Raw genomic sequence first — 25,819 nt, 5'->3', positions numbered from 1 at the left:
AGGGAAGGCCAGCCCTGCACCACCCAGCTCCAGCCCCTCGTCCTTCAGCAGATACTCGAAACCTGAATTTTATTTTATTTTATTTTTTTTTAGCAGTTTGACCGAAGCCGGGGTTTGGAACTTCCTTAGACAACTTCCCCGTGGGCTCACGTGGACACTGCCCTGCCGGGCCGCTGGGAGGTGTGTACCTCCGTGCCCAGCACCTAGCAGCTTCCAGCCTATGTCAGGCCTGCCCCCCCCCTCCTCTCTACGGCCCTTTTTGCATCCTTACATTGCTTTTCCCAGGCCTCTCGCTTTTGAATTACTAGCAGGGAGCAAGTGCCCAGAGGGCATCAAAAGGCATGCTTTTTTTTTTCAAAGACCTTTCATGGAGTCCACCATCCGGTCGGAGTCGATCGGAGACCATCTTCGAGAACTTTTGGCACTTTGGCAGCTGTTTGTTAGAAGGGGCTCCTGGAGTTACTCCTCCTTACCCCACTCTTTGGGGAACAAACCTCTCGGTGCTTCCGGATATCGCAGGTGGATCTCCAATAACAGGCTCCACGTCGCCCCTTCGACTTCGTAGAGCTTCATAGGCACACGCACATCCCTCTTACGTGGCCGTGGTGCTTGCTTTTGAGGCAACGGAGGACACCTTCTACCTGTTCTGTATTTGAACGTACATCTTACCGGAACTTTGGGCCACAGAAAATTTCAGTGAGTTGTATGAGTTTTTTGGGGTTTTTTTTCTTTTCTTCTTTTTCTCTCCTACAGAGAGCAGATTGTTTCCAGAAACCTAGGCTGGCCTTGGGAAATGCTTGGGGACTGGATGAGTATCCCGATGACGTGGGTCACGTTTTTCGGCAAAGCTGAATTGGGATCTTCTAGACGACTTCATGTATTCTGGGTGTCCCCTTTCCCTTCCTCGTGGCTCCTTTTGTATTGCACGGGGTTTTTCATTTCCAAGAGTGTATCCAGAAGACATTGGCGATGTCTGTTTTCACATATGGGGGGGGGTGTCATCATTTGTTGGGCCCAGTTGGCTAAAACAAGTTGTCAGACCAGCTTTTTGACTCAGCTGCTTGTGTTGAACAGGGATGACCCCTTGGCCATCAACGGTCAGTGTGGTTTGCAGAGGCAGACAGACGCTCAGTTGTAAAAGAAAAAAAGTGGTCACGCCCCAGTCTCCTCAGGTTATTGAAGATTTCTAAAACCAAGGACCACTTTGTTGTAGGTGTATTTCAACCCCAGCGCTTTGGGACTTGGTTATTGGGGGGATTGTTGACTTGGCCTTGTTGCTGTCTCAAGAGACCCTTTTAGACCAGCGTCGTAGGAAGGTTAAGAAATGGTGACTTATTTTCTTCCTTGGCAGGTTTATGGCATCCAAGTGCGGGCTACCTTTTCATCTTTTCTTTGCGACACTTCAGTAAAGTCCATTGAGAAGGAAGAAAAGGACAAGTTGCTGTGAGTTAGCACAATTGCCCGTGGAATGCAGTGAGCTTTTAGTAAGCTCGCAGCGCCAGCGGGAACCCTGGGACACCCGGCCTTCCTTCCATTCACACACAGTAACAAAATGCTTCTCTCAAACAAAGGACCCTGTGTTTGCTGCCGTGGGACCAATGCCCTCTCCCCAGGCGCTGACCCTGTGGGAGGGCGCGACCAGATGACCACACACTCAGCTCTCAGACTGTATAGCACAAAGGACAAAGGGAAGCGGGTCCCAGTACACAGAGTACCGGAACTCACATCTGTCCCTGCCCTTTCTGTGGGGTCAGGACACCCTGGCCCACCCTCAGCCTGCATTCTGTCCTTCCCCACTTCCCAAGGTCATTGTAGACAGCATGGACTCGTGTGCTCGAAACATGGTATTTATCTGTATTTACCTACAACCAACACTCAATACAAGACTGAAGTAAATTGGGCAGGAGAACTATTCATTAAATACACACTCACATTTTATGGACTAGAAATTAATGCCCCCCCCAAAGGAAATTGCAGTCTCAGTCATTCAGCTTTCATTACCTAAATGATTAGATTTGACCAATTCCCAATATTAAATTTCAACCCACTGAGAGGAGAAGAAAATCATCCATCCTTAGAGGGCTGCCGGGGAAGAGAAGTAAATAACGTGCTGAGACATTTGGCTCTAACTTTTTAAAAAGCAGATCTCTCCAGTGAGCTGTGTCAATGAAATGTGTAGGAAGGGAGACAGGTTTACAAATTTCCTCTGTGGGAAGAAGTGGGCCGTCAGGTTTTGAGCTGGCGTCAGGCCGCCATCCAAGACGCAGCAGACGTAGCTGTCTCAGCCTTTGTGTGCCTGGAAATGGAGTGAAGTGAATCGTCAGGAAATGCAAACACGAAAGAAACCGAGTATTCACTAGATACCCCACAGAAGCAATGCTCCTAATGGATTATACATCAGAAATGTGTAACTTCTAAAAGCAATATATTTTCACTCTCCTGTTACTTGACTTAGTTTTTTGACTTCTTGAAAATCGGTTCCAAGAAAAATTGATATTTAAAACGACGAGTTCATTTAAAATGTCGATTAGGTCCTTGGTTGGAAAGACCACACTACACTACCAGGCAGTAACATGAATGTGACAGGTGACGGAGGACAGCATGGCAGTGAAGGCCAGGTGAGGGCGATTAGGGACAGTAACCAGATGCAAAAGTCGTTCTGTATGGGCTGTTCCCCATGACCTACCAAGATACCCTCTCGGGCTGGTTCATTTGGGGTGGGAAGAAACTATCGGCCCTAAAGCGAAGAGAATTCGAGAGGACCGCTGTAATTACGGGATGAACTCTCTAGTGATGGGATTTTGTGCTTCATTCCATCTATAGCACCCATGACAAGGCCCCGTCTACTATGGAACGCAGGTAGCAGTAAATGAACACAATCACTTTTTCTATGTGTAATTGCCTTAGCAACTTAACTGAATCTTAAAAGAACATGCCAGAAGCTGACTAGGCCTGTTTAGTGGCTGTATATATATCCAAACATTGCGGAAAAACCACCTTATGGCTGAAGCTTCCAAAATAGGTGTGTACCTTACCTTTTCAAAGACCTGCTGTGATTGTTGTGACTTATCGTAAGAAGTGTATGGAGATCTTCATCTCCGTTTCTGACACAGAGCTCCCCAGACCCTTGGAATTTCCCAAGTGTTGAGAATAATGAGGATGTTTTGTATTATGTTAATGAATGACTTCTGGAAAACACCTGAGGATGGGGTCACCAGAGGAACCAACCAAGTGATTTCAGTCCCACCCCCTGACCTCTGGGGAAGAGAGAGGGGCTGAAGGTTGGAATCATTGACCAATGGCCAAGGACTTAATCAACCATGCCTAGGTAATGAAGCTTCCACAAAACCCCAAAAGGCTGGGGTGCAGAGAGCTGCTGAGCTGACAAACACATAGAGACTTGGGGAGACTGGTGCCCCTAGAGAGGACAGGGAAGCTCCCAGCCCCGGGCCCACACCCGGCCCCATGCGACTCTTCCATCTCGCTCTTCCTGAGTTCTATCTTTTTATAATAAACCAGTCGTCTCATAAGTAAAATGTTGGAGTTCTGTGAGGCACTCTAGCAAATTAGTCAACCTGAGGAGGGGCCCTTGGGCATCTCTGATTTATTAGGCAGTTGATCAGAAGTACAGATAAGCACCAGGGCTTGGCGACTTGCATTCTAAGTTGGAGTTCACTGGAACCTCCGATTTGTAGCCAGTTAGGCGGAAGCCCAGGTAACAATCTGAGCTTGGGGCTGGTGTCAGAAGTGGGAAGGGCCCTTGTAGGACTGAACCCTCAACCTGTGGGATCCAAGGCTATCTTCTGGCGGATGGTGTCAGACTTGAGTCGACTTCTCACACACCCTGCCAGTGTCGGAGCATTGCTTGTTGGAGGTGTGGGGACCCCCCCCCCCACAACATGCATTGAATTTCGGTGCTCAGAACACAAAAGACCTGCCCAAGTGCACCAAAGTGTGGGGTAGGGGTTGGTGTTTCAGACTGTATATAACGGGGAAGGTCCTGTTTCAAGGTTCTGTGTTTTGTAGTCAAGGCAGTCATAGTGAGTTTATTGTACGGAATTTGGAAACCAAGGTAATACACGTCTGTTGTATGTATGTACATACTGGTCTGCCTTTTTTCTTTCTTTTGCTTTACATCATTTACTCGATAAAGAGTACTTCTAAAAGACATAATTACTAAAGAGCTCATCATTTTATGTGCCCTTGTCTTTAAAATAATGGTGGACAAAAGGCCTTCTGATGAGGGCTTTGTGCTGGAGTGGTTTGCTCTTCCAGTGTGATGTTTAGTATGAAGAGTGAGTGAGATCACACACACACACACACACACACACACACACACACACGTGCACGCACACACAACCAAGCATGCAAAATTAGATTCTAGGCTAAACCAAGAGTCTTGTCCTAAAATGAGAGGTTGAGTGGAATGTCACAGTAGTGGCCTTTCCCTCCCCATCTTTGCCTGTGGCTCAATGTCACTTTTCTCTACAAACTTGACCTAAATTTAACATGAGTGCACTGCGAACCCTGGGGGTGAGCTGAGGAGATGTCAGAAGGGACAGGCCCCCATCTTCTTGCTAACCTCAACTCTCCCCACCCAACCACCACTAGTTCCACAGAAGACTGACAGGGACTGAGGAACCATCCAGTACAACGCCAGGCTTCACAGACGAGCATCCCTGTGGGGTTCATGCACACTGACTGGGCACCCCTCATCTGGAAGGGGTAGCAAGTCTCAGTTCCAGCTGTCCTGTCCAATGAGCAGGCCAAATGTCCTGATTCTTACTTTGGACAATATAATCACCATACTTATTGGTTTATATACCTATTCCTAGAGACCTATTTTGTGTTTCTTACAGTGTATATCCCAAGATGTTTGGAGTCACTTTTAGAAGGGGTGACTTCTGTCCACTTCCATCTCAGCCTGCAGCTACATCAAAGTCTCTCCAGAATCTTCCCCAGGCCTCTCTCCATAAAGAGCCAGCCCTGATTTTCTTCCCTGCTCCCTTCTGTCTGTTCATCCCCACCCCCTGCTTATGTCCTGTATTGAACAATGATTTGGCTTTCCTCCAACTAGAAAGAATCTTTCCTTTTCAGGAAGATCGCAAAAATTGAGCTGACAATCAAAGAGATTCTGGCCAGGGGCAAGGAGCAGAGACCACCACCTTGTTTCTACCCGTCAGATGTCATAATTTCCTGCAGGAACAAAGGCCGGTCCAGTTTGTATTGTCTAATTTTGAATACTCCTAAAATAAGATTTTAAATATTATTTAAAATTGAAAAATGAAATAGAAGAAAAGCTTATTTAGATCATTTTTCATTTCTTTAGCCTTTTCGAAGTCTTCACGTAGTAGATTTGTGATCTCCTTTATGTCCCAAACTTGGATTTAAGTAGCCCTTTGGCCCTCCCACCTATGCCTTGGAGGAATACAAAACCTCTGTTAAGACCCACTGATACAACATGGGTACAAGAGAGCAGGAGAGGGAAATGTTTTGGAGTTCATCTTATGAACAAACAGCCCAAAGTTGGTGTATCCACAGGTATGGCGGTGGTGGGGTGCTTGTCACCACCAGCTTTGTGGGTCCCTCCACGTTGCTGTCACTGTCTGGCTCCAGGGACTTTGGGCCCCAATTTGGGGAGCGCTCAGACCAGGTTAGAACAAAGGCCATGCTGAGTCCTACCTGCTCCAGATATGCCCCCCACATTTTCCACAACTTGCAAGTGAAATAGAATCCGATGGTTGCTTTAGTTTCAAACACACTAAAATATACCAGGTCTTAGAATACGGAAGTGAAAGGAACAGTGGATGGCCCCTGTGTGGGACGCTCAGTTCTGCAGCTCTGGCTGACCGTTCTGGAAGACCATTCTGTCCTGAGCACCATTTGTTCAAACACTGGAACAGTCGCTGCTCTGCGCACCGTGCCCGACAGACACTCTCGGCTGTATCTTAGCACCCAACTGGGGTGTCCTAAAGACACTGCCCTGTGCCACCTGGCCCCAGCTCCTCGCCCGCTCTGCCACCACGGCCACCTTCGTGTCTACAGCCTTCTGAGAGCCACAGCCAGACCCTGATGGACAGGCTGCAAACCGAATGGACCTTGTCCTACAGCTCTGGAACTCCGTCTAGAGGGTAAAACTTCTTAAAGAAGTAAACATGACAAAGGCATGTGTTAAAGCAAAGGGCAAGGGCACCATGGACGGGATGAAGGGATGTCAGGGAAGTCAACCTGAGGCCAAGGCGGTGATGGGCAGAACGAGAGGAGGGGCGGGGAAGAGAGTTCCTGGCAGAGGGAACAGATTAGCCAAGATGTGGAGATGACCCAACACAACAACTTTATCAGACCAAACCCAAAAGGCAAATAGAGGCTCAGGGTGCAGCTTCTAGAGGGCAGAAAGATGAACGTCGGGGTAAAGAGCATTCTGGAGCCACTAGGCGAGGTAATGGGAGTGACTTGATCCAGCTTACACTGGAAAACATCATTGTGGCTGCAGGCGGAAAAAGGATGAAGGGTGTAGTGGGTGGGGGACTGCAGACAGAGAAAGGATGGGAAAACCAAGGGAAGTGACTTCACCGTGGGCAAGACTGAAAAGTGGGTGGTGCCGGAGCTCCAGGGTGGGCCTCATGACCCAGGATTCTGCCAGCCACTTTTCTAGATCTGTCTCTCGGGTGTGACTGGAGAGAGCCCGGGACAGGAACCAGGAGGCTGGGAGGTAAGCCTACCTCTGCTATAACACCCATATATGCCTTGGGACAAGTCACAGCCCCTCTCTGCCCTCATCTGTTAAACAGGGCATCGGCGGGCCCCAGCACACATTAATTTCTCTTTAATGAAAAGAAAACTGCCAACCCCGGAATATGCGGCCATAAGAGTGGACCACAGCGCCGCCTAGTGTCTGTGAGGTGTGTGCACAGCTCTCGGCGCTGGGTTTCCAGGCGGAGCCCAGTACTCAGAAGTCTGGCCTGGCTGGCTCCTCTGCCCCGTTGCCTGCGTGGGCGCTACCCCTCTTCCTGTTCTCTCTCGCCACTTCTCAGGCTTCCCTTCCCCCTCCCACACTTCTGCCCTCCATACTCTCTTCTGTCCCCTTCTCACTGTGATCTTTTCCTGCGAGATCATCCTTTCCATGGATCTGATGCTCCCTCTTTTTTTTTAAAAGATTTTATTTATTTATTTGACAGAGAGCGAGACAGCCAGCGAGAGAGGGAACACAAGCAGGGGGAGTGGGAGAGGAAGAAGCAGGCTCATAGCGGAGGAGCCTGATGTGGGGCTCGATCCCATAATGCTGGGACCACGCCCTGAGCCGAAGGCAGACGCTCAACCGCTATGCCACCCAGGCGCCCCAGATGCTCCCTCTTTTTATTCCATTCCCAGGTCTGCATGGGAGTTCCTATCAAGCCTCCAGAACCCCAGCCCCGTATGTCCTCCTTGTTCAGGATGTCACCGCCTCCCTGACTACCGGGCAAGCCTGGACCTCAGACTCCAAAGGCTGAAAATGCTGTGCCTCACCCCGAAGCCCGGCCACTGACCGACTTCCTTTCTGACAGGTGTGACCTCCCAGGTGCCTGACTCAGTCCTGTCCACCTGCTGGCAGGCCCGGCGAAGTGTCCCTCCCGCGGTGTCTCTTACACCCAACTTTGTTCCCTGTTAGATGGATGGTTTGGAAGAGCGGGGTTCTGGGAGGCAACGGAACTCCCACAGACCCTGCCGAGCCCACACCGCCGTGACACTTTCCTGACCTGCTGGCCTCTGCCTGCCCACAGCCCCTGGCTCCTCCGCCTGCCATCAGTAAAAACCCAACTTGGGTTTTTTCTTTATGGTACAAATAATACATGGCCACTGGAGATCCATTTCAACATACATACTCACAGAAAGACAAAAATTTAAAAATTAAAATCAACCATGTTTCCATCCAGAGGTACACGCACTGTGAAGAATTTAAGATATATTCTCCAGGGTACTTTTTTCTATGCACGTGCAACATAAATGATTATGGATAGATTAGATTGTATAGACGGAATCATATAAGCCATACTTCTCTGTAATAATCTCCCCCACCTTTAATCACGTTAATTCATATAGACCTACCTCACCCTTTATTTGGCTACGTTTGAATACACCACACTTTATTAACCCCCCCCCGAGAAAGGATAATTAAGTTGCTTTAATTTTTTTCACAAAGTTTTTGTTTAAGATTTTATTTATTTATTTGAGAAAGAGAGAGCACAAGCAGGTGGAGGGGCAGAGGGAGAGGGAGAAGCAGACTCCCCACTGAGCAGGGAGCCCAATTCCATTCGGGGCTCAATCCAGGACCCTGGGATCATGACCTGAGACACTTAGCCGACTGAGCCACCCGGGGGCCTCTTTATTTTAATATTATAAATAATACGTATTTGAATTCTTGTTAGGTAATCTCCTTGGGATAAGTTCCTAGTAATAGGATCACTAAGTCAAAGGGACAGATGTTTTTTAAAAAATCCTGGTGTGAATTGCCCAACGGCTCTCCAAAAGAGTCACACTACTTTATACTCCTCTCAACCATGTGGGAAAGTGTCTGTTTACACATGGCCTTGATAATCCTGAGTATTGCTCTTTTTTAACAATATGATAAAAAAACCAATGTGTTATTTCAAATTGAATATCTTTGACTGCTTGAGAGGCTCAATATTTTTCTGTTTCTTGGCCATTTGTACTTTTTCTAAATTAAATTGCCTAATACTCTTTGCACATTTTTCCGTGGGGCATGTTCATTTTTCTCTAATAATTTCACAAGAATTCTTTATATGTTTAAAAAAAGTTTGGTTCCACTTCCAAGCTGAAAGCATGAGGAACCGCACAGAACCCCTCCCCGGAGACACAAGCAAAGCTGCTAAAACTGTTTAAAAAACTTTAAGTGTCTGGAAATTATCCTAAGAACATATAGCAAATGAAGAAAGATTTTTTTCAAGACAATCTGCTAAAACGTGTTAAGAACAGCAAGAGTATGTGAGCCACCACCCCTCCCTCCTTCCCCACCCCCAACCATCTCCGCTAAATGGAAGCTCCGTTTCAGGTGGTGTGGCCAAGAAGACAGGCTTCTCTCCTTAGCAGCTAATTGATGAAGAGCTATTTTATCTCACCAGTAGGGACAGGCTATCAGCGTTTCTCACCCCCTTGAACTCTAAATTAGAGGTGGGTGTAGCCAAGAGGTTGGGCATTCCTTTCTTCTACCCAGCCCCTCCCCATATGATGGAGGCTGTACCCTAGACGTGACAGGCCAAGAATACTGGGGCCCCAGTCATCCTCACCCCAGCGCCCTCATTCCATGATGAGGTTTCACAGTACGCTGACAGAACTGAGGGGAGAAATTGACAATTCAAGAATAATAGACTTCAAGACTCCACTTTTGATCTTGGCTAGAACAACTGGGCAGATGACAGACAACTAGATTTCCATATGCAGAAGAAGGAAGTTGGATCCCTACCTCACACTATACACAAAACTCACTCAAAATGAATCACTGGCCTAAATATAAGAGCTAAAACAATAAAACTTGTAGGAAAAAACATGAGGGTTAATCTTTTTGACCTTGGATTTGACATTGGCTTCTTAGAGAAGGCATGAGCAACAAAAGAAAAAAATGGATAAACTGAATGTGATCACAATTAACTTGTGTTTCAAAGGACACTATTAAGAAAGTGAGAAGACAGCCCACAGGATAGGAGAACGTTTTTACAAATCATATATTCGATAATGGACTTAGAGCTAGAATATGTAAAGAATGATTACAACTCAGTAATAAAAAGACAAATAGCCCAATTTTTAAAATGGGCAAAGCGTCTGATTACACATTTCTCCAAGGAGGATATGCAAATGACCAATAAGCATATAAAGAGATGCTCGCTAGCATCAGCCATCAGAAAAATGCAAATCAAAACCACGATGAGATGCCTCTTCACACCCACTATGATGACTGTAATAATAATAATAGTAATAATAATAATATAAAATTTTAAATTATTACCAACATAATAACTAGTGTTGGCAAAGATGTAGATAAATTGGAGCCTCATACGTGGCTGGTGTAAATATAAAATGGTGCAGCCACTTTGGAAAACAGTCTGGCAGCTCCTCAAATGATTAAACAGAGAACGATGACAGGACCCAGCAATTTCATTCCAAGTGCATACCCAAGAGAAATGGAAACATAGGTCCACACAAAAACTTCTGCGTGGATGTTCATAGCAGCGTAATTTATATCAGCCAAAACATGGGCACAACCCAAATTCTATCAACTAACAGATGAATAACATGCCACATACGCACACGCTGGAATATTATTTAGCCACAAAGGGAATGAGGTATGAGGTAGTGATACAACATGGATGGACCTTGAAAACATACTAAGAGAAGCCAGCCTAAAAGGATATTTTTTATATGACTCAATTTATACAAAATGTGTCGAGCAGGCAGACCTAGAGAGACAAAAAGTAGACTGACGGTCGCCTAGAGTTGGGACGATGGGTGGGGGTTGGGAAGTGACAGCTAAGGGGCGCTAGGTTCTCTGTTTTGAGTGATGAAAATGTTCTATAATTAATTACAGTAATGAAGGAACACACGAGTCTATGAATATACTAAACACCACTGACACGTATACTGCAAATAGATTAATAATACTGCCTATGAATTAAACCTCAATAAAGCCATTAAATAGTCTTGTTCATATTTTCTTCATCCTTCTGAAGACACTAAAGCTGGTGGCCCGGGAGCCTCCTCAGAACCCAGGACATCCCTCTGTGGCCATTCAGGTCCTGCAGGTCAAGCATCAGACACCCTCGGCTCCCGGTGCTTTCAGCTGTAGCCAATCCCCCAGACTCCCACCCCGCCTCAGCTCGAGGATGAGTCCAGCTGTCCCTTCGGTTGCCTGAACCAGACTCCACTTTTTTTTAAGGGGTTGATGTTCTGTATTTATTTAAATTAGCAATGTCAGATTTGAAATGCTACAATTTAGAAATTTTACTTATTTTTATGAACCCTGGTGTAAGTCATCTGAAAGCAAGATTTTATTGCATCTCACGTTGAAAAAAAAAGTTTGTGTAAGTGTCATAAACTTACGGGGCGCCTGGGTGGCACAGCGGTTAAGCGTCTGCCTTCGGCTCAGGGCGTGATCCCGGCGTTGTGGGATCGAGCCCCACATCAGGCTCCTCCGCTATGAGCCTGCTTCTTCCTCTCCCACTCCCCCTGCTTGTGTTCCCTCTCGCTGGCTGTCTCTATCTCTGTTGAATAAATAAATAAAATCTTTAAAAAAAAAAAGTGTCATAAACTTACTATATTGTTTCGACAGGTTCGATGTCAAAGGTATTAACTCCACTGCCATGGGTCCTTCCAACATCATCTATTTAACGCCAGTCCTCAAGCCCTCCGTGTGGACTCTGCTCTCCAGAGGTGAAGAGGGTCGTCCAAACTGGCTTGTCTCATTGATAAAAACCCTCCAAATTCCACTTCTAAAAACAATTCTGGAACCTCGAATATGACATATAGCTAATGGTACAGCTGCCGGAGCACGACACAAGGGAAGACCTTGGGAACCTCGCTCACTCTGAGACTGACCTGCAAAAGGTTAGTGGAGGTTGCATCGTGTCCCCTCGCCAAGGAAGGACTCTGTGCACCTGTCCGCGTGCACCTGTCTGCATGAGGCCAGAGGAAAGAGTCTAATGTCTCTCCAGGACTATCCCATGAGCCAACTTCCACCTCTCTGTTTTCCTGGCTACAGAAATCTGTTTACCCGGCCACTGAATCCAGCAGCAGACCTGGAGGACCCTGAAGCCTGGCTCAGCGGCTTCATCAGATCCTCATAGCTACAGAATGTCCTTCACATGTCCCAGAGCATGGTCACACACACACACACACACACACACACACACACATACACACACTGAGAATGAGAGAGAGAGAGCGGGGTTTGCAAAGGACAGCCATGCACAGAGAGGCTCAACAACAGAAATCTATTTCCTCGAATTTCTGGAGACTGGAAGTCCAAGACCAACAGGGTAGGGGTCTGGTGCGGGCTCCCCCCTTGGCCCGCCCAGCTCCACTTTCTTGCCGTGTGCTGGCATGACGTCTCTTCTTATAAGGACACTAATCATATCAGATCAGGGCCTCACCATTATCATCTCCTTAACTTTAATTACTTCTTCAGAGGCCCATCTCCAAATTTAGCCACCCTGGGGATTAGGGCTTCCATATATGAATTTCGGGGAGGGGACACAAACCGTCGGGGAATGTTTGGTGTGAGAATGTACGTTCTGCTCATGTTGGATGAAATATCCTCTAAGCGTCAAAGATCCAGACAACGGATAGTGCTGTTGAGTTCAACTGTGTATTTACGGATTTTCTGCCTCTTCGATCTGTCAGTTTGTTCAGCTTTTCTTCGTGTCAGGATGGGAATGACAATTTCCAGGCTCTTTACATGTTGGAGCTGACACAGGGGTTCCCCAGATTTGCTTTTTTGAGCCAGAAGGAGTTCAATAGGTGGGAAAGTGTAGACAGCCCCTTCCCGGCTGCCCTTGGGAATGTATGTAGATGAAATGTCTTCATTTCATCAACTTTCAAGCTAAAAGGTTGTCCTTGGAGTATGGAAAATAAAGATGGGCTAGAAATGGGGACAGAGAAGAAGGAAGACGTTTCTGAGGGGACCCTGGGTCTGTGGCCCCGGTACCGGAGACAGACAACAGCCTTAGTGTTCATACACAGCATTCTGAAAAAGGGTTTACCAGTGGTACTTTGGGTTCAAATCCAGGCATTCAGAAGCCCCTTCCCCATTTCTGGTGAGTCCTGAAGTGGCTGGGGGCGTTGGCTGCTGACAAGACGGCATTCACTGGTATAACTTAGGGAGAGCGAGCCCATTCTCCAGGGAGCTCAGCGCAAATCCTAGAAACCTGGGCCCCAAAGCTCATCCAACATTGTGGCTAATGGAGTTGAAGAGACAACTCACGTCCATCTTGTATTACTTCCTAACTGCGGGGCCTTGAGCAAATTCCTGCCCTCCCAGTGTCTCCCATCTGGAATGGAAGATTAAACGAGATAATCAGTGTAAAGCACTCCATAAACGTTAGCTATTAGTATGAATAGCTGTCACAGTGAATTATTTTTTTTATGTTGGAGGGCAGTCCAGAAAGGACTACTTACAGTTACTTAGGTTTTAAATTAATGTTCCTTTCATTAAAGTAGAAATAACCTAGTTATCCTTAAGCTGTTATGTTCAGTTTATAAATCTTGTTATTCTGCTTATAAAAATAGCAAGATAAGAACAGTGACCCTCAATTTTCTTTGATTAATGATCTATTAACTCAACTTGAAGACCCTAAGCTCCCTTTAGAGATCATCTGTAAACTTAATTAAATTCCTCTAAACACTCTGAATTGCATTTATAAATTTAACATATTACATTTCCTTTGTAAGCACTGCAGTTGCCTAACAAAGCAAACTAATGACTCCAACAAGCAAGTAATAAATTCTTATATGCCCAAGACATAAAATGTATTAACATAGTGAAGAAAAGAGAGAAATATTAAAATGTATTAACATAGTGAAACACCAGTGTTCTTTAAAATCCTATTAGTATTCACAAAAACATAAAGTCAAATTTTCTTTCCCTTAAAATCACAAGTCTCTGTCTATCACACATCTGAAACTGGAAACATCAGGCTAATACGTCAGTCTTGAACATGAGAGATTCTCGGGGCTATTAGAATATTTTAAAGAAACAACTACGCACAGGTTACTCCTAAACTTGACGTGACAGTTTGATTGTAAAAACTTCATTTCTTTCCTCATCTCCATGTTTAAACCTGAACTCTGCCAGGTTAGGAAAGGGGCCCAGGAAGCAGCAGAGGCTCCATCTGCAGAAGGCCAAGGGCGCCACCCTGGGGAAATGGTGACACCGGGCTGGCAGTTTATGGCCAGGATGCGGATGTTTCTTGGTCAGAGCAAGATGGAGGATTGTGGATCCGGGCGCCGCAGGGTCCCAAGGGCGCCAGTTTGACCTGCCAGGCCCACTGCATACTTGAGACGACAACAGGGGACCCCATGTTTATTCCTTTCAGACAGAGGTGGCTTTGCAACCCAGGCTCCCTAGCCGTTCAGGCCCTTACCCGCTTTCCCATAACCTCTTTTCTAACTTCTATTGGTTTCGTTGAGGAGTCGGCAGGCTCCATTCCCCATGCCCAACCCCTTCCCGCAGGGCTCTTCAACAGGATTCAACCAACCTACTCACAGTCCGAATCGTGTCGCCTTGGCTTCAGCCGCAGCAAGAAGGTCACTCCAAGGACATAGCATTTTCCCACAGGCATGTGCTGCTACCCAGCTGATTTTAGAGAAGCAGGCGCTTGTCCTGAGAGGATCGTCTGCTATTTGTTCTTGATAGATTTTCCTCTCCCTGCTCAACCTGCCTTTCCCGCTTTTCTTTTCAGGATCTTGAGCAATTTAAGGGGATTGGGTGGGAGTTGGGGAGAGGAGAAAGAGGTGGTTTGGGAGAACCCCGTGGCCAGGACATCAGTGTGCCCCCTCCCCCACCCCATGGAGGGGACAGGACCTCAGGGGGCAGCAGGGGAGGAAGTGAGGACAGCCCGGGCTCCAGGGCTGCCAACCTTGGCAGGGAAGCGACAGAGCCTCCCTGAAGCTTCGAAGTGAAGCTTCCACAGTGGCTCTGACGCACTGAGAATTTAAACCTCCCCTCCCTTTCGCATTTCTAGGATCCGGTGATGCTCTGGCTTCTTGCACAGGCCTGGGGAGGAGCCCCGCTTCTATTTCCAAAAGCAAGGAGGAATGCATTTTTCTGCTGTCCTGGCAGTGGGGGAGTCAGATCTAATTTGATTTTAATGAAACGAATAATGAATACAGAGTGGTCTTTCCAGCGTGCCTGAGTTCTGTGACGTTCACACAAGATGAGTCTCGCTGGAGCAGGAGAAAGAGCCCTGAGGATGGGTCCTGCCTGGCCTTGCAACAGCGGGGGACTCCTGAGCACCTTACTCCACTTCCCCAACCCTCAGTTTCCTCCTTTGTAACATGGGAAGGAGCTGCCCACCTACCAGGCTTTTTCCCAGGCCTCCCCGCTGCGGGGCTTTGCAGGCCCGCCCCCGTGGGCGTTAGGTCCCCCTGGCGGGCCCAGAGAAGCCGATGGCAGCACAGCATGGCCAGCAGAGGGCACTGTCGCGCCGCGCAGACTGTGCTCCGCCGGCGGAATGGGCCTCTCCGGAAGGCCACCTGCTCTCAGGGCTGTATGGGGACAGCGTCCAGCGTCCATCCCCCTTTCAGGGGAGTGGTCCAGACGCCCGGACCCTCGGGTCTCACCAGCCTGCAGGTAGAAGGTGGAAGGCATCCAGTTTCTCCCCCCACAGCCCCTCAGCCCCTCAGCACTATGCCCTGTTTGGAAGCCCTTGGGGTGGCTCGTGTGTGGTCACAAAGCAGTCTGCACCACGGGGTACCACTGCAGCTTTGCCAGGCCTCTGGGGGGGGGTCCCCACGTGGCATCCGTGGCACCCCCAGACTTGTGGCAGCTTCCACCCGTGGGGGACACCACTCCTAAGGGTCAAAGCTGAGAGGTGCTCAGGGCAGAACCACCCCCTCCTCTCCCTGCGGGAGGAGGGAGCACTCAGCTGTGAGTCCCGCAGGGGCCACCAGTCTCCCCACGACCAACTCCTGCCTTCTTATAGCAGGGGTCGGGTCACTGGGTCATCTGGGTCACTCCATCCCCCCAGACCACCTGGGGGGTCCGGGTCACCCCAGTGCTGTGACTCCTACTTAAACAACCAACACTTCAGCTCCCACAGTGGGCCAGGCCCTCTCATAGCTCTCAGGCCGCTTAAGACCAAGGAAATGAGACAGACGCTATCGCTCCCACAGGGAAACTGGGGCTCAGGAGAGATTAAAGGACGTGCACAAGACTTCATGGAACCACCGTGCTGGGACTGAAACCCAGACTCCAGATTCCAAATGCGATCTCCACAACACCGTGGAGCCTCTTGAGTTGGGGGGGAAGCAGTGGGGGGGCACTCGCAGAAGTCTGGGAGACCCGCTATGCACGCGCAGGCCAGCTCGGCTCAAGCTGAGGACAGGCTGGAGAACAGATGCCCTTTGCAGGCTGCTTTTTTGGGGGAGCCCAGCTAGAAGGGGCTCGGACCCCTGTGGGGCATCTGTCCTTACCTGACACTGAGCAGGGCTCCTGAGAGGCCCCGATGACAGGACAGTTAAAGGGGAAGTAGAGGCAGGGGTGGGCAGGGCCCCCAAAACACCTGTGGGCAGGGGAGCCCAGACCACACTCTCACTGTCTGCGATGTTCCTTGGTCTGGTAGCTGATCCCAGGAATATGGGGCTGATGCCCACCTTGACCCTCACTTCCCCAAAGCAAGTGCGCTTGGGCCCTCCTTCTTCCCTCACATAGGACTCCAGTGTGACGTCACTCATCAGCCCAGAGCTGCCATCAGTAAAAATCCAATTTCCCGTAATGGGACACCCTGCTCTGTCCAAGAGACGGGGCCAGACCTGCAGAGATCTTAATGAGGGACCAAAACAAGGGGGAACAAACACATCCACAGACCACAGTGGCCCAAGGTCAAGGGAATGGGAGACCTGAAGGTGCGGGGGTTAGGCGTGGGGTAGTGTTGGGGCAGCTCAGAGACGGAGCGGATCTCTCTGGAGGGGGTGGTCAGGGAGGACCGAAGGCCCAGGCAGCTGACAGATCTTCACACCAGAAAGGGCTGAGCCTGATTTGCGAGCTGGGAGGGGGAGCCCTGGTTCAGAACCGGGGGTGGGGGTGGGTGGGGATGGCTGGCCAGAGGCAGGAGAGGTCCTTAAGAGCACTTGACAGGGGAGAAACTGGGAGGGTGGGCTGGGGCCCAAGTGTGCTGAGCTTCGTGCCAGGCAGAGGGCGCCATGGGCACGTAGGGCCGACCAGCGGTTCAGAGGGCAGCAAAGCACCAAGACTCTGAAACAGACCGCCTGGGTTCAATTCCGGACGCAGCCAATCACTGCCTGTGTGACCTTAGGTAAGTCATTGGATTCCTTGGAGTTCGAGTTTCTTCCCCATAAAATGTAAATTGTACATAGGACTTAGCGTTTGCCTGGATCTTAATGATGCTATTACTATTACTTTACACAAATGATAACAATGACTACCATTTAGTGAGCACCTGTGATGTGCCAGGCTCTGGGCTGTTTCCCTATCGCCGTCTTCACAGGAAACCCGGGGAAGCCTACCACTACTGTGCCCATCGTACAGATGCAGAAAGGGAGGCCCTGGCCAATCCTCCCGGAGCTGCAAAGTGGTGAGCCGCCTTCCGCCCAGGCCTGCCTGACTCCGAAGGCCAGGCTCGAAGGACCTCTAAGCAGCATGTCTCTGCTGGGCGCCAGGGGCCCGGGGCCGGGCCGCGCAGCATGGGTCACGGGGATTCGGAGCGCGCTCCGTGCGCTGGGGCCGTGGGGGTAGGAGACAAATGCAGTCCCGCAGCGGTCGGGCTGCAGCTCACCGGCTCTGCGCCCCCGCCCCGGGCCCACGCCCGGCAGCCCTGGGTTTGGGCGACACATCAGTGATCCCGTTGAAAACAGAGCGGCGAGCGGAGCGGAGCCCTCAGCAGTACAAACGCGTCCCCGCGCGCCTCGCGCGCCTCCCTCTGCTGGAGCCGGGCGCGCACAGACAGAAGTTGCGTATACAGGATTTTAGTATTTCCTCTCCGGCTCCAGCCCCAATTTGAGGGCCTGTAAAAGCTTGAATGGCGTCCAGTGCGGCGTGGTTTGCCTGAGCTCGGCTCGGGCACGGAGTCAAAGCAGCCCACACAAGGACGGGGCGCCCGCGGGGGGTGCCTGTGGGGGCAGGGGACGCCCACACCCACCGCCAGGCCGCCCTGCCTGGGCCGGCAGCGCCCACCCGCACCTCTGGGGACTGGGTGCACTAACGGGGGAGGCCAGGCCGAGACTGAGTGACCTTCCCCCCCCACCCCCCCAAGCCTGGAAGTGGGGGGGGAACCTCTCACATGTCATTGGGGTGGGGGCGCTCTCCTTGCTAGTCTAGGCGTTTTTTCTGAGGTCTGTAGCTGGGGTGGGGGGCTTGTCTAGTCCCAGCTTTGAAATACGCCCCCAGCACCTCTGAGCCTGTCTGAGTTCCCCCAGTCTCGGTTCCCTGGCCTGCTGTGTGAGTCTGCACAAGTCACTCACCCTCCCTGGGCCTGCATTCCTTCGGCTGTAAGAAGGTCCTGGCGGGGCTCCCTCTCAGCCCCCTGCCGGCTCCAGCTGCAGCCCTCCGAGGAGACTGCCAGCAGCCTGGGCAGCAGGAACGGTGGCCTCTCCTCCAGGGGCTGTGACCCGCTTGAGCAGCCTGTAAGGAGAGGGGTATGTCTTAGGGCCCCACACTGGTCGTGGACCTTCGAGGGAGGGGTCACGCACACCCTGAGCATAGCGGCCTCTGTGGACACAGTCCAGGTCACAAAGGGCCCCCCACATGGACAAGTTCCGGCAGCCACATCCTGCCACACTCCTCAGTTGCTGCTCCCTAAGCCCCAAGGCCCAGAGTTCTGGACAAATGTGCACGCCCTCTGAAGTATGTAAGGTTTGGGCCTAAATCGGACAGGAACAGGCCCGTTTGGGGACTTGAACGGACAATTTTCTGTGCGTATGCCATTTTCTGGCAATGTTCGTACAATGCATTAATGAATATTAATGTTAAGTGTGCTTGATTAAGGGAGGCCGCCCCCCCCACCCTGCTGGTGGGGAGAGAGTTACGTAATAAATGCCACAGCACCATATTACTTTTCTAACCCCTCTCGAAAAAAACCTTAAAAACTTCCTGGCCCCAGGGGTCTCCCATAAAAAGCTGTAGACCAGTGAATGCCATAAAACAAAGAGACAGGGAGAAAGAAATAATAGTAGCAATGATTCAGGTGGCTCTGTTGTGCGTTTCCAGTAAGGACACCCCCATTCCAGAAGCCGCCGTATTGGGAGCATCTTGTAGGTGAAAGAGTGGCTGTTAACTACATGGATGCTTATGGGTAATACGGCTCCGAAAACACATTTCTTTGTGAGTGGCTGCAGATTTTTTTTTAACTCTTATTTTGAAATTATAGATTCTCAGAAAGGTGCAAAGAAATGTGCGGGGAGGTGCCATGCGCCCTTCACCCAGCCTCCCCCAGGGTGAAGGTCATGCATTTCCATAGTAGGATATCGAACCCGAGAAACCTACAGTGGTACAATCTCTAGAATGTACTCAGATTTTCACGAGGTATACGTGTATCTATTTGCGTGCATGGCTCTTTGCAATTTTATCACGTGTAGCTTTGTGTAAATTGTCCTCGACACTCTCAGCGGGGTCTTCGGCAGAGCAAAAGTTTTTCATTTTAATGAGGTGCGGTTTATCAATGTTCCCTTTTATGGATCATGCCTAGGCCTAGATCCTATGTTTTTTCAAGTTTTATAGTTTGTGTTCAAGCCCAGTTAGTCTATGATCCATTTTTGAGTTAATTTGTATAAGGTGTGAGGTTAAGTTGACCTTCTTTTTTTTTTTTTTTTTTTTCGCCTATGGGTATCCAATGGCTAAAGGGATTATAAGAGCTACTTTGACCGTACCCGGTTTTTGCCTTAGAAACACTACTTTTAGATGAAATAAAGGAGACCTGGAGAAATTAGGCAACTTTCCCAAAATTACTTTAGTCACCATGAATGCTGCTTTCTAAACATTTCCTATTATCTCTTGTCCAGGCACTTGGCAGCGTCACTCCTCCGGGCCCCTCTGTGGTTGTGTGGGACCAGGGGATTGCTCCTCACCAAGGAGCTCTGAGTAGAAATTATAGGGGTCTCTCCCAACGTGGAGCATTTAAATGCTGCTGTGAGACCCTCCAGATCCTTTCTTTCCCTCTGTCCCGGAAACTATTAAGTTCAAAATGGTGGCCCCTCCATCGGCGTGCGTCCCAGAGTGGGGAGAAAAGGAACGGAGCCCCCAGGGGATTCATGCGGATATTTAGAATGAACAAGAAATATACTATGTGTTTAAGGCATTACACTTTTAAGCCTGTTGGTTACCACAGCACGACTCAGCCTCTCCTGACCAAGACAGCGACCAAATTGGACTTTAGAAGAATCCAGGTCCCCCTCACCCAGGATAAGGGCACGATGTGCTTGTTATGAGGGGAACCAGCAAGCGAGTTTATGGCTCTCTAGGAGCCCTCTCTGCTGCTAAAACACCACACTCCAGCGCCTGCACCAGCTCGGCTCGGGAAAGGGCCTCAGGAAACTCAGCAGTGGGGCTCCCGGTGACCCGTGGAGCCCTCCCCACCCTGCTTAGCACTGGGCACTCCCCCCAACACAGGGGCTGGACCTGCTTCGAAGGGCGATGAGGACAAACTGGGACCCACTGAGGTGAGGGCCTGGAATGGGAGTGGGGGACAAAGAGGACGTCATGGTACCAAGTCCAGAAGGCAGGGGTTCTGAACCTTTGCCATGTCACCTGCCAGAGGCTCCATTTCAGAAAACAAAACAAAACAAAACAGAAAAAACCAAAACAGAACAAAGAAAACACATTATTTTAGGCTATGTCTTGAAGACGTGCCTGAGTCCCTATAGCAGACTCTGCCTTTGCTTACCAACATCCATTTTTCCTTCTTCCTTGCTAACAAACTCAATTTGTTGGAGATAGAAATGCATGTAGGGGCACCTGGGTGGCTCAGTTGGTTAAGCATCCGCCTTCGGCTCAGATCATGATCCCGGGGTCCTGGGATCGAGTCCCATATAGGGCTCCCTGCTCATGGGGAGTCTGCTTCTTCCTCTCCCTCTGCCCCTTCCCCCACTTGCTCCCTCTCTTTCAAATAAATAAATAAAATCTTAAAAAAAAGAAAAAAGAAAAAAAGAAATGTACCTAGCCCCAAGCACAGAATCTATGGCTGGTCTAAGGCAGGCATGACAATCCTGTTCCTCTATTCCCAGTCCCCTGGCAACCAGGATTGGAGCAGAAGATATAGGCGGCAGTCTGCACGCATGCATGTGTGCGTGTGTGTGCACGCGTGCGTCTAGTCAAGTCAAGCTTCTGCTTTCCTGATAAAAAGAGACAGATTCAGCTGGCGTGTCCCCTCTCTGTCCATCTCTCTGTATCTATTTTCCCTTGAATGTGGGCATGATATCTAGAGTTGTACCAACCACGAGGAAAGGCCCCAAGAACCTCAGAGCTGTTAAGATAGCGATGTTACAACCAGCACCTCCTGATTCCTTGTGAGGAGGGAAAGACTCCCCTGTGCGTTCAAACCTCTAGGACCAGGTTTCTAGCTACTTGTAGCCAAATGCCTTCCTAACTTGTACAGTTTCTAGCAGCGGAGTTGGGGGAAATGACTTTTTCTGATTTTCAACCCCTGTGCTTCTCCTCTTTCCTCATCTGGGGCTGTACGGCCCCCAGATCAGTCCTGTCCCCAGGAGCTGTCCCTCAGTCAGTTCTGACCTGCAGCAGGAGGGATGGTTTAAGCAGCCCCATGTCCTGGGCTCTGCCGCAGGAAACTTTGGCACCTTCCACATCAACTCCACAGTTCTCTCCCCAAAACGCAAACCTGAACATGGCACTCTTCTCCCCAAATCCTATTAGTTTCCTAAGAATGGCATTCAGATCCTTTCCCAAGCCCTCAAGGCCTTTCCCACCTTGGGTTCAGCTTACCTTTGTAGCTTTGAATCCCCGTGCTTCTCTAGGCACCATCTGCGTCTTCTAGCCCAGCTCTGTCACACCAGGTCCACCATGGGCTGACCCGCCCGCTCCCTCCTCTGCACTCTTTCCGCACACCTTCGTTACAGAGAGTAGCACTTTGCCTTGTAATAACTTGTTACAAATATTTCCTTCCCGAGACGTGAGCTCTGAGGACAAGGGCCAGCTTCCAACATAGCTAGGACTCCAAAAACAGCCTGTTCAGTAAATAAAACCCCAGGACTTGGGTTCTGCTTTGGATATTAACCTTGAGCTTCCTCTTTGGGCTCTATTTGGAGCCAATCTTCAGGTAACTTGTGAAGTTCCTCATTATAAGGAAAAGGCTTACTCTGTTTCCTTTTAAGCACTATTTATTGAGAACCTACTATGTGCTTGTATCAGTTAGCTATGTGCTGTGTAACAAATAAGCACAAAAGCCCAATGGCATATCCTCATGAGCAAATATTTCTCACCAGTCTTCGGGTTGGTAGGGAGTATTACAAGGTGCTATTACAAGCCCCACTCTTCAGATGGGGAAACCAGAGGTATAGAGAGGTAAAGTAAGGGTCCACGTTGGCACAGTTGACAAGGAGAAGAGCCAGAACAGAAAGCAAGGGGGCCTGACTTCAGTCTGGATTCTTAACCATTATCTCGCACTACCTCTCTGCTGTAGATTGCATGTTTGCGTCCCCTCAAACTTCATATGTTGAACCCTAATCGCCGATGTGGTGGTATTCAGAGTGGTATTCGCCTTTGTAAGGCGATTCGTTCATGAGGGCGGAGCCCTCATGCATGGAATCACTGACCTTCTGAAAGAGACCCACAGAGATCTCTCGCTCCTTCTGCCACGTGAGAATGCAGGGAAAAGATGGTCCTCTGTGAACCAGTAAGCAGTCTCGCACCAGAGGGTGAATCTGCCAGCATCTCGATCTTGAAATTCCCAGCGCCTAGAACTGTGAGAAATAGATTTCTGCTGTTTATAAGCTGCCCAGTTTATGACATCCTGTTATAGCAACCCAAATGGACTAAGACACTCTCCGTCTTGGAGAATATCCCACTTCTGTGCATAAAAAGTTAGCTCGTTGTAAAAATAACTAATATTCCAATGAGTGGATGTTAACATACCATAATTATTTGGCCAGTCTCTTCTGATGTGCATTTAAGTTTTCCCCGAACTTTTGTGATCACAAAGAGTGTTACATGAGTAATTTGTGTCCAAGTCATCCAGGGTCTGTGAAGAATATCTGCAGGGAAAATTTCTAGAAGTGGAATTGCCAGTTCAAAGTTATGTACCTTTCTAATTTTGATAGCTATTGTTAAATTGCTTGCCAACAATCTATGGACTGTCAGTTTCCCCACACCCTTCCCCACATGGTGTGTTCGCAAGCTTTTTGATCTTTAACAGCACAATGGATGAAAAGCAGTATCTCAGTGTTGCTTTAATTTGCATGGTTTTTATTATGAGCAGTGTTGAAAAAATAACATTACGTCATGGGGTTGCAATGAGGATTAAATGAATTAAGACAATTAATATGTATCAAGTTCTTAGAACAGTCTTCAGTTCTTGGTAAGCACTTGATATATGCTTATTGCTCTTACTATTATAAATTAAGTGGGGGGAGCAAGGCACAGAGCAGTATGTACATATCGATATGCTACTACTCGTGGGAAAAAAGGAAGCAAGCAAGAATATGTAACTACACGCATGTGCACACATCCAGGCAGACATCGATGTGTGTGCATGCATGGATACATGTACTCGCATGGAAACATAACATTTTTCAGGAAAGATCTAGAGAAGTAGAAGACACTGATGTCTCAAAGGAAGGAAGTGGGTGCTGGTGACAGGAGAGATTTTTCACAGCATTCCCTTTGCTTCTCGTCATATTTAAACCACTGCCTGAATCATTTATCCTCACATCGGCCACAGTTACTGGCATTTCCTGTAGGAAGTCCACACAAGGAAGGAGAAGCCTCCCAGACCCGTGGTGGTAGCCCTGAGTCCCCAAGAGGTGACACAGCCCCGTTTGCCACCTTCCCACCCTTGCCTCTTGAGGGCGCCAGACTCGGCCCTAAGGGGATCGCAAAAGGAAGCTGGGCTTGCCACCAGCTGAAGAATGAATGGAAAGGGCCAGTGTTTATTCTTCCTTGTTTCTCCATGCTTTCCTAACCCTGTCACTCCGTCCAAACCCTGAAAGGCAGGAGGAGGAAGGACCATGCGAGAGAAAAGGAGGCTAAAGCCTTCCCTGCCTTCGAGATGTCCCGTGACATAACAGAATTCCTGGACTTGAGTGCCCTCATCCAGTCTCCAGGAAGCCACTGACCTCCTGAGGAGGCAAGAACCATCACCTCCCTGGGCCTTAGTCTCCTCGAAGTGAAAAGGGGTTACGGACACCTAGCCTATATCATGGGGATGGGATTAAATCAAATAAGAGTCACGGAGCCAAGTGGAACACACCAAGCATGATGCTATGCAGGCTTACAGAACATGGGTGTGGTACGTGCCGGCGAGTGTTCCCGAGCTGCCACCCAAGAGAGAGGCTTCTCGTGTGTTCTGTTGGTGCCGCGCCACAGGGCATCTGTTCCCAGCATGGACTTCCAACCTGGGAGCACCTCTTCCCACCCAAGAGAACCGAATGAAACACCTTGCCCAGACACTACCAGATGTCAGGCACCATGTACAAAATAAAGAGAACAGAGATGCAGGGAAGAGAGAAGCCAAGTCCAGGTTTAATAAATGCCTGCGGGAATTTTGCAGAATGTATTGGAAACATCAAACCTTGGTGAAAACCCGTTGATTAAAAACGTAATCCTCAGCCATGAGCAGGAATGGAACTTGGATCCGTGCTACAACATGGAAGTCATTATGCTGAGTGACATCAGCCAGACACGAAAGGACGAATGCGGTATGATTCCACTTATCTGAGGTACCTAGAATAGCCAATTCACAGAGGCAGAGAGTAGACTAGTTCCCAGGGGCTGAGGGGAAGGCGCGATGGGGAGTTAGTGTTGAATGGGTTCGGAGTTTCAATTTGAAGTGATAAAAAGTCCTGGAGCTGGAGAGTGGTGATGGCTGTACAACACTGTGAGGGGACTTCATACCCCTGAATTGTACAATTAGAAATGATTGACATGGTGAATTTTTATGTGACGTGTATTTTACCACAATAAAAAAAAAAAATCTCCCAAAAAAAGAAGGGGAAAAAAACAAACCTTTATGGCCTGAAGCCAACTGTATGCAATCACCTTGGCAGATCCTGAAACTAATTGGAAAATAAGGGCCCTGAAACAACAAAAAGACCCAGTTCCAAGAGCAGCTGTAGAGAAGGTTTGGCCGGAGAGGAGCTCCCCAGGGCCCGTCAGCCAGTGAGAACCCGCTGGGCAGTGACCCCAGAATGCCACCGGAGAATAGTCACAGTCGTGTAGATTGGAGTTTATGTTTTCGTAAGCCATACCACAACCTGTATACGTTTTCACGTCACAATGTGAGGTCATTCACGCTGAAACAAATCCTTTTGTTGACTTCCTATAGTCTTTAGTTTAAACACAGGGGAGGACCTTTTAGCGGGTTACCTGGGTTGGGTGAACCTTACCTCGCTACTAAAAGTGAGATTCTGCTGTTCTGAGTAGGTGAAATCAGGAAAGCCCCAGGCCCCTCCCTCTTAACAGAATTCTGTCCGAATTGGGGCGCCTGGGTGGCTGAGTCGGTTAAGTCTGACTCTTGTTTTCAGCTCAGGTCATGACCTCAGAGTCCTGGGGTGGAGCCCTGCATCAGGCTCCACGCTCAGTGCAGAGTCTGCTTGGGATTCTCTCTCCCCCTTTGCTTCTGTTCCCCCCCCCCGCTTGCACTCTCTCTCTCTCTCTCTAAAATAAATAAACAAAATCTTTAAGAAAAAAAAGGATTCTGTCTAAATGAGGCTAATTGTGTCTGGGTGTGTGACCCATGACCGTCATCAGGGAGAAATGACATTAAACAGGATATGAGAAAAAGGAGTACGTCCACCTCAGACCTGCCCCCACCTCTGTTCCTGAGGTGGGCAGAGCCCAGGAAGAAAAGGGATCTTGGGAATGGATGCGGTCAGGAAGAAGACAGGCCGAATCAAACGCAGCTGGAAAGTGATTCTCTGAGGCTGGCGA

At 49.0% G+C, this 25,819-nt stretch overlaps 1 long non-coding RNA gene across 1 annotated transcript; it reads right to left on the bottom strand.

Moving 5' to 3' along the window:
• Window positions 1-67: 67 nt before the first annotated feature.
• On the bottom strand, window positions 68-14,699 carry LOC148109681 (uncharacterized). The gene is made up of 2 exons (XR_015725236.1): window positions 14,244-14,699; window positions 68-2,296 (listed from the first exon to the last, which is right to left on the bottom strand). It is a non-coding gene; the product is annotated as an uncharacterized LOC148109681 (long non-coding RNA).
• Between the last annotated feature and the right edge of the window lie 11,120 nt (window positions 14,700-25,819).

Source organism: Ursus americanus, chromosome 7 (genome assembly GCF_024610735.1).
Source record: "Ursus americanus isolate L20-20 chromosome 7, mUrsAme1.1.p, whole genome shotgun sequence".
Taxonomy (NCBI): Eukaryota; Metazoa; Chordata; class Mammalia; order Carnivora; family Ursidae; genus Ursus; species Ursus americanus.
The sequence above is the reverse complement of the archived record's forward strand: the minus strand, read 5'-3'. Positions and strand labels throughout refer to the sequence as shown.